Source organism: Terrapene carolina, unplaced genomic scaffold (assembly GCF_002925995.2).
Source record: "Terrapene carolina triunguis isolate 2854851 unplaced genomic scaffold, T_m_triunguis-2.0 Scaffold58, whole genome shotgun sequence".
NCBI lineage: Eukaryota > Metazoa > Chordata > Testudines > Emydidae > Terrapene > Terrapene triunguis.
The window spans coordinates 62526943-62539928 of record NW_020664409.1 but is presented as its reverse complement, the minus strand read 5'-3'; the positions used below and the strand labels follow the sequence as shown (position 1 = coordinate 62539928).

Below are 12986 nucleotides of genomic sequence, written 5' to 3'. Positions count from 1 at the left end.
ATTTGAGTTTAATGAACAAAAAGGTATGTCTATATTGCATTCATGGGGCATGACTGAGGTTCGAGTAGAAATACCCGAGCTGGCTTTAATCCAGCTAGCCTGGATCCCTAAGCAGTGAAGTTGCACCAGCACATGCTTCAACACAGGCTGTATAAATATGCCCAGAATCCTTGGTATGTCTAATCAATCTGCAGTCCCATCCTGTGATTGAAGGAGTACTGTAAATAAGTACTGTAAATAAGACACATTCATGCATAGAAATCTACACATTGTGCTAGTCAGAATACAGCAGATACCTGTCATTATTGGTCCCCTTCTGGCAGCAGCATAGCAGGAAGCAGAGTGAGAAATCAGCACAAGGTCCCAGCAGACTCCTGCCATGAGGAAACAGCAGCAGAACTTTCAGGGAGTATCTTAAAGCCTCAGCCCCTGGATCTCCACTCCCCAGCAAAACTGACAGTGAGTCAAAGCCTGCAATGATTGGTCCCTGCTCCACCCTCACTCCATCAGCCAAAAGCCTTCTGGGGATCCCAGAGCCCAGAACCTCACACTTGTCAGGAAAAGATCTGCAGTAGCCTTAAAGCTCCAGCTTCTGTAGCACCCACCAGCTATGGCACCCCGGGCAGCAAGCTGGTGGTGCGGTTTTTGCACACCCTAGCAATGTCCAGATGTCACCAGAACTCTGGACTTTACATTTACATTTTTTATTTGAGAGAAGTGAGTGTTCTCCTGTCACATCTCAGATTCCCAAACTCCATTTTCTGACAAACCTCACCCTCCCAAGCCACCATGCATCTCATTCCATCTCTTATCCTTTTAAACATTCCCTTCCTCCCTCACATCTGCTTTTCTTCTCTTTCTATTCACTTCTGTCCCCTCATTCGCCAGCATACTCATCCCTTCCCCTACTTTTTCATGCCTTCTTCCCTCTTTGACTCATTTCTACCCCACCAAACAAAAGCACAAAAACTCCTTAACTATAATCCAGAGAACAAACCCTCCACCAAGACACATGCAAAACCACCAAAGCAAACTCCTGTACGGTTATTGCATTTTTTGTCCTCCTTTGCTATTAATTTCTCCCTTTGTACACATCACTTATTTTTATTTACATGTTAAGCTGTTCAGGGCAAGAACCTCTCTTTTATATGCTTGTGAAGCACACTCTTGAATGATAAAATAAATCATCATAATGTGATTCTTTTTTAGAAAATAAGTCTTTGTATAATCATAATGAGAAGGTAGATTTTTTTAAAAACCCAATACCGTTAATTCAGATGATCATATTAAAAAAAGAAGAAATATTCCTTTTTATTGAATGTGTTTATTTTCTGCAATATTTCTGATGTTTGTGTTGAAGGTGAATTCTGAATTTCATGTGGATTTTACAGTTAATATTATTTAAACCATATCTCTTTATCCAGTGGAAAATCCTTGAAAACAGCTACTATACAACTCCAAACACTAAAATCATAGTTCACTTATTATACCTGTGACTATTACCTGAGCAATGTGGTGTTTTATCTGTTTTTATGCTGCAGCCAAGTTCAGCTGGAGAATTTTGAGCCGAGACTGCTCTTCCAACAGCTTCTCCCGTGCACAGGGATATTTGTCCTGTGTCTGGCCAATCTCTCCTTCCAGTTTGGCTATGCCATTTTCATGGTCTTTAAACTTAAAAAATAAAACAGTTAAGATTTTGTGTGATAATTTTGTTGGAGAAGCTTTCACTCCTACCAAATCTTCATTCCTTCTCCTAAATGTATCCAACTTAAACAAATATGTTATTGTCTTCCTTGATTTTAATTCGCCATGTTCCCTTGTTAATTGCAGAGATGAAGATTTTGAGTAATCACACTGTTCCATTTTTTACATAAGGAGCATTTGTATCAAGTTAAAAGTAAAATTAAAAAAATATTTTCAATTTCAATATAGATTCATAGATTCCAAGGCCAGAAGGAACCATTGTGATCATCTAGTCTGACCTTCTGCATAACATAGGCCATAGAAGTTCCCCAAAATAATTCCTAGAGCAGATCTTTTAGAAAAACACCCAGTCTTGATTTAAAACTTGTCAGTGATGGAGAATCCACCACAAACCTTGGTAATTTGTTCCCGTGGTTAATTATCCTACTGATAAAAATGGACACCTTATTTCCAGTCTGAATTTGCCCAGCTTCAACTTCCAGACAATTGGATCATCTTATACCTTTCTCTCCTAGATAGAAGAGCCTATTATCAAATATTTGTTCCCCATGTAGGTACTTACAAATTGTAACCAAGTCACCCTTAACCTTCTCTTTGTTAAGCTAGATATATTGATCTTTTTGAGTCTATCATTATAAGACATGTTTTCTAATCCTTTAATCATTCTCATGGCTCTACTCTGAACCCTCGCTAATTTATCAACATCCTTCTTTAATTGTGTACACCAGAACTGGACACAGAACTCTAGCAGTAGTGATATCAGTGCCAAATACAGAGGTAAAATAAAATAACCTCTCAACTCCCACTCAAAAGACTCCTGTTTATACATCCAAAGATTGCATTAGCCCTTTTGGTCACAGCATCACACTTGGAACTCATGTTCAGCTGATTATCCACTACAACCCTCAAATGCTTTTTAGAGTCATGGCTCCCCAGAGAAGAGTCCCCCATCATGTAAGTGTGGCCTACATTCTTTGTTCCTAGATGTATACATTTCCATTTGGCCATACTATAATGCATATTGTTTGCTTGTGCCCAGTTTACAAAAGTAATTCAGATCACTCCGTAGCAGTGACCTGTCCTTTTTGTTCTTTTTTCCACTCCACCAAATTTTTTTGTCATCTGCAAACTTTATCAGTGATTTTATGTTTTCTTCCAGGTCATTAACAAAATGTTAAATAGTGTAGGGCCAAGAACTGATCTCTACAGGACCCCACGAGAAACACACCTGTTCAGTGATGATTCCCTGTTTACAGTCACATTTTGTTGATTTTATATCATTCTATTTTTTTTAATCAAAGTGTCGTGATACCAAGTGAAATGCCTTACAAATATCCAAGTATATAACATCAACACTATTACCTTTATCAACCAAACCAAATCTCATAAAAAAATATCAAGTTAATTTGATGGAATCTGTTTTCCATAAACCCTTTTATTATATTACCCTCCTTTAATTATTTATTAATTGAGTCCAATATCAGCCACGCCATTATCTTTCCCAGCATCTATGTCAAACTGACAGGCCTGTCATTACATGCGTCATCCCATTTACCCTTCTTAATACTGGCACAACATTAGCTTTCTTCCAGTCTTCTGGAACTTCCCCAGTGTTCCAAGACCTACTGAAAATCAACAATGATTGTCCAGTGACCGCCTCAGCTAACTCTTTTAAAATTCTTAGATGCAAGTTATCCAGACTTGCTGATTTAAAAATATCTAACTGTGATAGCTACTGTTTAACATCCTCCTTAGTTACTGTTGAAAAGGAAAAAGTATATCATAAGACATGAAAACATCATCTGTTTTCTCCCCAAATACACAACAGAAATATTTACTGATCACTTATGACTTTTCTGCATTTTATTAATAATTCTACCATTTCCATCTAGTAGTAGACCAATACCATTATCAGGACTATTTTTGTTTCTCATATACTTTAAAAACTCCTTCTTATCCTTAATTTTACTGTCCACAGATTTTTGTGTGTGTCCCTTTGTTTCCCTTTTCAATTTTCTACAGTTCCTAGCTTCTGATTTACATTCATTATGATCAAGTTCCCCTTTCTTCCATTTAATTCATATATAATTTTTTAACAGCTGCCTTTACTTCCCCTCTAAATCAGGTTGTTTTTTTAACCATTATGGCCTTTTCCCTTGATTTTAGGATTGTGGCTTTTTGGGCACCTGGTAAAGTATCTATAAACAACTCCCAATTATCATTCTTTTTTTTTTCTGATTAAATTCTTCTTCCCAACTGATATAATCTAAGGTGGGCATAGCATGATTTATGGGCACTGCTTAAGACATTAAGTATATACAATAGAGAGAAATATTTTGTCTTATTATATACCTGCTTCCATAATCAGAGGTTGAATTTAACACAAAGCTTATTCAAATACATGAGCATTTCCCAGCTTTGTTGGATGACACTTGACGTCCCTGTGCCTCAGTTCTCCCATCTGTACAAATGGGGATAATGATGATTACTTCCTTTGAAAAGAACTTTGAGATCTACAGATGAACACTGCTGTATCAGAGCCAGGTATTATGATGATGATTAGGTATGCATTGTTTTAAGAGCTGTGATTTCCCCCTCACCCTCCTTTTTATAGTTCTGTCATTTGGATGCCAATTCTGCAAGTATCATCCAAAATGGAATATCCAATTTCTGACTATAGATCCCAATTCAAACTCACATGAACATGTGTAGAGATATCAAATAATTCAGACCTTTCCCATCCACACAACAAAAAGGAATGGGGATGGTGATACATAAGTAAATGGTCATTTCAACAACTAATATGTAGCTGCCCCATGGTTCCATCATTTCAGTTCTCTTCCCCACTTTTTACATTTAATCATTTAGGTAGTTACAAATAATCTGAAAAAAATTGGCACATATTTTGCACATAGCCAGCTGTTAAAAGTTATTAACACTACAGAAAATTATACATTCTTCATTCTTCTATCAAATATCAGGGCAGATTCTTGTGTATAGTTTCTTCTTCTCAACAAATGTAGACAGTACTATTATTTATTTTTATTTCCCTCATTTCTTTTTAAATATAGCAATGTAAAATACAACGATAAAATTGCATTTTTAGAAGTCATCCTCCTGCATAAAGATAGCCTTTGTATCCAGCAAGTGGAAGATAAGTTATTCTTGCTCTAACTTGTTAATGAAAGTGTAGTGATTTCCTCACCAGCTGTTTTCTAGGGCTAAAAACTGGAGCTGCAAGATAAAGGTCAGTCAGAAGCCCCTGCCCCAGTATTAGAGAGTTGGAACGTTTCCAGTTTTAGAGGGAGAAAACACAGAATGAGTCTTAACATAAGTTCACACTTTTAGCTGAAAATGCGATTTAGGGCTTGTGGCTGAGAGTAGGCTAATTTTCAGAATGGGAAGGATTAAGTCTTTTCTGATGGTAAAAAGGAGAAGGGGAAAGGCTGGCTCTCTCTCATTTTAGAAAAAAAGTCTAATGATACTGAAAAAGGGATGGGGAGTCTGGGGCGCCTAAAAACGGACTTTTCTCATTCCTAGGAGGAGAAAAAATGTGGCTGTCAGAGCAACTCTGCGTAAAATTAAAAGAAGAGGAAGACGAGAAGGAAGAAGAGAAAAAAAGACTTCTTCCCCAGTTGTTTGAATATTATATATTTGTGGATCACATGTTCTGAATGGTACACTTTATTATTGGTTTGGGTGCTGTGTGTTGTTTATTGATTTTTTCTTGGCATGTCTGAATAAGAAGAAATAAGAAAATGAAATCTTCCTTCTCTAGAGTCTGCTTTACCTCCCCATCTATGTGCTGTCAGAGACATCCTGACACCTTGCTGCCATAGTGTCATAAGTTGACTGGTATAAAAGAGAATCAGAAATGATTTTTTCCCCTCATCCCAAAATCCTATTGCCTTCTTAGAATCATACACGAATCATAGAATCATAGACGATTAGGGTTGGAAGAGACCTCAGGTGGTCATCTAGTTCAACCCCCTGCTCAAAGCAAGACCACCCTGACTAAATCATCCCAGCCTGAGCTTTGTCGAGCCGGGCCTTAAAAACCTCTAAGGATGGAGATTCCACCACCTCCCATGGTAACCCATTCCAGTGCTTCACCACCCTCCTAGTGAAATAGTTTTTTCCTAATATCCAACCTAGACCTCCCCCACTGCAACTTAAGACCATTGCTCCTTGTTCTGTCATCTGCCACCACTGAGAACAGCCGAGCTCCATCCTCTTTGGGACCCTCCTTCAGGTAGTTGAAGGCTGCTATCAAATCCCCCCTCACTCTTCTCTTCTGCAGACTAAATAAGCCCAGTTCCCTCCGCCTCTCCTCATAAATCAGCCCCCTAATAATTTTCGTTGCCCTCTATTGGACTCTCTCCAATTTGTCCACATCCTTTCTGTAGTGGGGGGCTTAAAACTGGATGCAATACTCCAGATGTGGTCACACATGCTATCATCCACATACAGCTGTGCCTGCAGCCTCTACATAAGACAGTCATAGAATTGCTGCTCTCACCTACAGGAGTCCTGATACGGCACAGCTAATTTCCACAGACAATCAAAACAATTCTGTATGGCTAGAAAATGTAGCTGGATTAAGCTATGGCCCTAAGCTAATAAGCACTAAGTTCCTTCTGACTGATGTGTAGGGCTTTCAGGCCCTGAAGAGGAGGAAGGAAAGTGGTGAGAGAGGAGAAAGATTAAGGAGCCTGGTTCAGAGTTAAAGATGGTTCTATGGAGTTTATTTGTAAGGGGTTTAGAATTTGGTCCTCCAGCTTCAAGCCTTCTAGCTGATTCAATATACAGTAACTCCTCATTTAGCCTCCTCCCGGTTAACATCGTTTCGCTACTAGGTTGCTGACCTATTACAGAACATACTTCTGTAAAGTCTTGCAATGTTCCCTTATAACATTGTTTGGTTCCCCCCGCTCTGCCCTGCCCTGCTGGGAAGCGGGGTCAGGGTGGAGGGGCGTTCCAGCCAGGGAGTGGGGTGAGAGCATGTGGGCTTGCATGTCAGGTGCGCCAGGCAGGTGGAACGGGGCAAGCCCCAACCCCGCATTCCGACAGGAGCCCCAGGCGTTCGGAACAGGGCAGGCCCCTGCGCCCCGACCCTATTCCCCGGCAGGAGCCCCAGGCGTTTGGAACAGGGCAGGCCCCTGCGCCCCAACCCCGCTCCCCAGCTGGAGCCCTGGGCGGGTGGAACAGGGCAGGCCCCCACGCCCCGACCCCACTATGCCCCTGCCTCAACCAAGCTTCACAATCATCATTGGTGAGTACAGTATTAAATGGTTTGTTTAAAATGATTGATGTTTAAACTGTATATTTATATAATGTCTTTTGTCTGGCGAAAAAAAATTTCCTGGAACCTAACCCCCCAATTTACATTAATTCTTATGGGGAAATTGGATTTGCTTAACATCATTTCACTTAAAGTTGCATTTTTCAAGAACATAGCTAGGATGTTAAGTGAGGAATTACTGTAGCTCAGCCTGCAGGCGTAGGCTTTGCCCCCTTTCCTAGCTTCTGAGATGGGTACTGCAGTGCTTCAAAGAAAGCACATGGTCGGGCTGAACAGATAGTTTACCAGAAGGAGTTGTTGAAGTACACTATGTGCGCAGCTCAGGATGGCACACAGCTGCTTCACTAGCAGGGACTGTCTTAAATACCTCACCTGGGAAATGCCAGAACTGCTCCTCCCACAAAAGTGAAGGACTCACTGTTTCCTTAGCTCTTCAGTTCAGAGGAATTCAGCACCAACCTCTGTTTGGCGAAAGAGACCTTATGATCCAAAGATTTTTGGATGCATTACATGTCTTTTGAGATGACAAGAGATGGTGCTGCTATCAGATAAGATGAAATGATTCAACTCTCCTCTAAACAGGTCATACCGTCTTCTATCCTTAGATTATTTTAGTGGTCGGGAATAATCTTACTCAGGGACCAGTACTGGCTGCATCTTGACTTTCTCATTGATGCTGATGAAATGGTTGGTGGGTAATAACCAAAAGAATATAAAGTCCATATGTGACAGATTTGGAGCTGCTCTGTAATAACATACGAATACTGTATTTTGGCCTGACTTCAGGCAGCATGACTATATTAGTCCCACTCAAAAGGAGTCTCTGTGGCAGGGCTACATATGTACGAGCAGTCATATGGCCCAGTAAACTCAGGCAAAAACTTACTGATGTCTTTGGTTGAGTGCAAAGGTCTGAGATGAGATGGCACATTGTGGAAAATCTTCCTTGAGGGAGGGGAGAAAGGGTACAGATCTAGGACTCAACCACAGCCAGACGAAGAATGACAGGTTTCAGTAGCTGAAGAGCCTCTCTTTTTCAGGAAATGAGGTCTTTTCTTAGAGGAGTCCAGAGCCTTCTGGTGATAGGAACAAGATGAGTGATGACTCTGTCTCAAAAAAATCTGTCTTCTTCGTTTCCTCCTCTGAACTGGGCCCAAATATGGAAGTGTTGCCTTGGAGTCTTTTAAAGATTGAAGCACATCATCAGTTTTTTAATTAAAAAGGCTGTGTCTTTCAAATGATCAGTCCACAGTTGAAGACTGAAGTTCTTTTGGAGTGTTTGATAACTGTAGACTCTGTGGCCATAGATCTTGCAGGTGTGTCTAAAGCATCCAAAGAAGCCTAAAGTGTTGTCTTTGCCACCAGCTGACCTTCTGCCACCATAGCCTTAAACTCATTCTCTGGAGTCCTGGGGCAGCTTGTCAGCAAGCTGTATGATCTTATTCATCTTTAAAAAATCAAACTTACCCTGGTAATTGTCTATGTCGAACTGTAGACTATCGGAAGAATAAACTTTTCTTCCCCAATGTTTCTTGGGCTCCTGTCAAGGCTGATTCCCCACTTTGAACCTTAGGGTACAAATGTAGGGGCCTGCATAAAAACTTCTAAGCTTATCTACCAGCTTAGCTTTGGTCCGCTGCCACCATCACAAGAATTCCCTCCCTGGGAAGCCTTGAGAAACCTTTCACCAATTCCCTGGTGAACACAGATCCAAACCCCCTTGGATCTTAAAACAAGGAGAAGTTAACCATCCCCCCTCCTTCCTTCCACCCTCCTTTCACCAACTCCTGGTGAATACAGATCCAAACCCCCTTGGATCTTAAAACAAGGAGAAATCAATCTGGTTCTTAAAAAAGAAGGCTTTTAATTAAAGAAAAAGGTAAAAATCATCTCTGTAAAATCAGTATGGAGAATAACTTTACAGGGTAATCAAACTTAAAGAGCTCAGAGGACCCCCCTCTGTCTTAGGTTCAAAGCACAGCAAACAAAGATACACACTCTGGTAAAAAGGTACATTTACAAGTTGAGAAAACAAAGTAAATCTAAGACGCCTTGCTGTCTTTTTACTTACTAGTTTGAAATAGGAGAGACTTGTTTAGAAAGATGGGGAGAACCTGGATTGATGTCTGGTCCCTCTCAGTCCCAAGAGCGAACCACCCCTTAAAACAAAGAGCACACACAAAAGCCTTTCCCCCCCCAAGATTTGAAAGTATCTTGTCTCCTTATTGGTCCTTGGGGTCAGGTGTCAGCCAGGTTACCCGAGCTTCTTAACCCTTTACAGGTAAAAGGATTTGGAGTCTCTGTACACAGAGAGCTGTTACCCTTCCCTTCATAGTTATGACAGCTCCTTATCCCTGGGAATGGATTTGACAGGATCAGGCTACTTAGATATTTCATGAGCCACTGCCACTACCATCAGTAGTGGGAAGGTGAAAAAGTACATGAGCCCCTTAAAGGGAACTTGATACCTCCAGTTTGCCTTCTTAGATATGGCTGAGAGGCTGCTAGAGGTCCTTGGGTCAGCACAAGAATGTCCTTATTAGTGGGTATTGCTAAATGGCCATTGGGAAGTGGATGAAGAATGTAACTTGTAAGACTTTTCCTGGATTATTTCCAATGTAATCTGTCAAATATCATCATTCTTTGAAGAAGGTCCCGGATGGCTTTAAAATCATCAAACATGGAAGGCACCAATGGTGTAACTGCTTCAACTGGAATGAAGAGTAAATAGGAAATGGAACAGGCTGATCTTCCTACTCCTCCATGAGAATTTCCTCATCAATCCGGGGGTCATGACTTAATTCATAATTCTGTTGTGGTGACTCTACCATCTTGCAAGGTCCTGAAGAAGGAGAAAACCTTTTCTGGGACCTGGTTCCTGAAGAATAAGGATAAGAAAAATGGTTTTGAAGGTTCCAGGCAGGCCAGAATGGCCAGGATTATATGTCATAAAGGCAGGGCATATGGTACAATGAAGGTGGAATCCCAGAAGCTTGTGAACTCTCAGAAGCAAGTCTTCCATGGTGAGAAGAGCTGCTCCCAACATCTCTCTGAAGAATAGGAGTAGAAGTACTCTGTACCAAAGATGGTGGTACAGATGAGGATACTACTTAGTGCACTGGAACCAAAACCGATGTTTTCTGTCACTGGACAACATCAAAGATTCAAAACTATCTGTACCAGTGACAGTGAACCGAGGTGGACACAGCAGTTGCTGAAGACTGATAGTGCAGTACCAGAGCTGGGAGGTGAGAGTCAGGTGAGAGACACCAAGACTCACAGTGCGGGTAAGGCTTGACTGGATCTAGCTTGGACAGGTAAGAAAGGTGGATATTTTAGCTCTACTGTGCCAGGACTGTGGATGATGATTGGTGTTGAGCAGCATCTGTAGAACTTTTCTCTTTTCTACCTTGGGCAGCAGAGTCACTGACTGACCTGAGGCCTGTTGTGAGGTCTCAGCATGCTTCACAGACACATGAGAACTGCTTGTGCATGAAGAAATCATAGGGCCTGAGGTAGCCAGTGCACAAACAGAAATTGGCTTTGGAGGAGCAGCAGACTGTTTACAAAGAGGGACCTCAGAGTCAGGTGCACTCCTCATGGATTTCTCCATCAAACACAGTTTCGGATGAAAATCGCACACTCTTTGTGTAAATTTGGAGAAAGATTTACAAATACTTAATTTGTCTGGAACATGAGTTCCCCTAGACAAAAGAGGCACTTAGTTTGCCCATCATTCAATTGTATAGCTGTCTCACAAGCAGGACAGGTTCTGAAACATGGACACCTAGACTCAGCCATTAGACAAACCTCAATATCAAGGCTGCCACACTAAGCACGCAGCAGGGAAGTTGGACACTGTGTACTCCATCTTGCTGCCACAGATGTAAAGAGGGATCTGAGTGGCAGTTAGGGCTGCTCTGCCCTTTGTACCCTGGCTGGGGTGCATGCACAGCCCCCACACACACCATTCATCAAAAGATTCCAAGCTCACATGCACAAGACGCACACAGTGGAATCTGTGTGGACAAATACTTGAAGAACTATTAGATTTGACAATTTTGCCTCTGTCTCAAGCCAACATACTAAACTATTTTTGACCAGGAACAGAAAAGGCTCATGAAGACTGAAGAATAAAGTGTAGCAGGATTTAAAGGGCACTTTCTCAAGAGAAAGACAGTTATCCAGGAGTAACCACAGGAAAACACAGGCACCCAAATAAGATGTTTGGAGAAGCTAGAACTCTCTAGGTCACCATCAAAGAATGGAAGGAATCTAGGTGAGATAGACATTTGTCTTGTTTTAAAATCCTTTTTTCTGTAACACTTTGTTCCTACTGATAAGTAAACAATACTTTTAAGATGGCTGTGTGATCACAGTATGCCATTAGTCCCAGGTCCTGAAGGGAAGAAACACAGATACGTGAATTCAGTCAGACTTGCAAGGTAAGAACAGTGGAAATACTGGGTACTGTAGCCCAAGTCCTGGTTTATGAGAGGGAGAACTGCAAAATTCCACCCTGCAATAGGTAAAGGCACAAGGCCTAACACATAAGGGGGTTCATTCACAGAGACCAAAAATGGGACAGAGGAGCGGCTAGCTCCATAACCATGACACCACTGTAACAGAAATTATCTGAACCATGTCCAGGACATTTCTCACCACTGGTCTCAGGAGTGAGAGTTTGTAGTAGAGCGGACCTGCCTCATAGTGACCTCTGATGTCTGAGCTTGGCTCTGTGGTCCCTGCCTCGATTTCCCCTTCACAGGTTCCCAGGAATAATCCATAGAGGCCACCAACAAAACACCTTCTTGGGCACAGGTTTATTAACATAAAATAAACCTAAAGTAAAGTCTTTTCTGTCCCAGTCTCCCACTGGACACAGTGGCTCCTCCTGAGGTTTGTCTTCCTCCAAGCCTCTCCGCCAGTCACAGTTATCAGGCTCTGCTGATTCAGTTTCTCCCCTGAGGTCAGGGGGCTACACAGGCCTCCTTCTTGGGCCAGTGTTTGCTGGACTCTCAGGGGAAAATTCCTACCCGTCCCCAAATATGGTGATCAGTTGGATCCTGGGCTTTTTGGCAAGACGCACCAGACAGACACCTGGGAAAGAACTGTCTGTAGTAACTCAGAGCTCTCCCCATCTAATGTCCCGTCCCTAGCAGTTGGGGATTTTTGCTACTGGCAGGAGCCAATGTAGGCACATTCCATTGTAGGCAATCTCATCATATCACTCCCTTCATAAATTTATCAAGCTCAGTCTTTAAGCCAGTTCGTTTTTTTGCCCCCACTGCTCACCTCTCTCTTTCCTTACCTGCTTGGGCTAAGAGAGGTCCATAGGTAGCAGCCCCTCCCCTGCTGCTATCCCTCACTTTATAAGGCTCAGGTGCCTTCCCATAAGTTGAATTTGGCAGCAAGTAATCAGTCACAAGTGTACTGTACCCTGTTCCCTCTTAAGGGGGCCAGTAATCCTGTGACAGAATTCCACTAGTTACAGAAATGGTATCTGCATAACTCCATTTTTAAAGAGCTTGAACATTAAAGACAGAGGAAGAAAAACAGTCAGATCTAGTCCCTGAGCCCCCCCCTTTCCAGCTCACAAAATACTTTAATGTATTTCTTGTACACCCATAACTCTGGAATTAGGAGTACTTTTATTTGCAACCATAATGTTCTTGAAAGGTTAGAAAGAAAATATAACAAATGAGTAAAATTTCCTTATCCTGTCCCCGTCCCCAAAAAGATTGCATACATAATAGTGCAACACTGTAGCACTGGCAAAATTTTGATAATTTGCTCAAGTTTTTTTAAGAGGTTCTATTCATGGTTCTTTATAAAAGAGACAATCAAGAAATCAACCACAAAGTGTTTTTTTTTAAAAGTCAGTTCTCTTACAAAAGCTAAAATAAACCAATTTTTCTCTCAATATGTTGTATCTTTTATACACACACACACACACACACACACACACACACACACACAC

At 41.5% G+C, this 12986-nt stretch overlaps 1 long non-coding RNA gene across 1 annotated transcript in view; it reads right to left on the bottom strand.

Annotated features, from left to right (window-relative positions):
- Positions 1 to 300: 300 nt before the first annotated feature.
- LOC112105023 overlaps positions 301 to 12986 on the bottom strand; it is a 21580-nt gene continuing 8894 nt past the window's right edge. The window contains exons 2-3 of the long non-coding RNA XR_002907970.3: positions 1504 to 1671; positions 301 to 374 (exon numbers count right to left, since the gene is read on the bottom strand). This is a non-coding gene — a long non-coding RNA (uncharacterized LOC112105023). The remainder of the gene's footprint in view (positions 375 to 1503; positions 1672 to 12986) is intronic.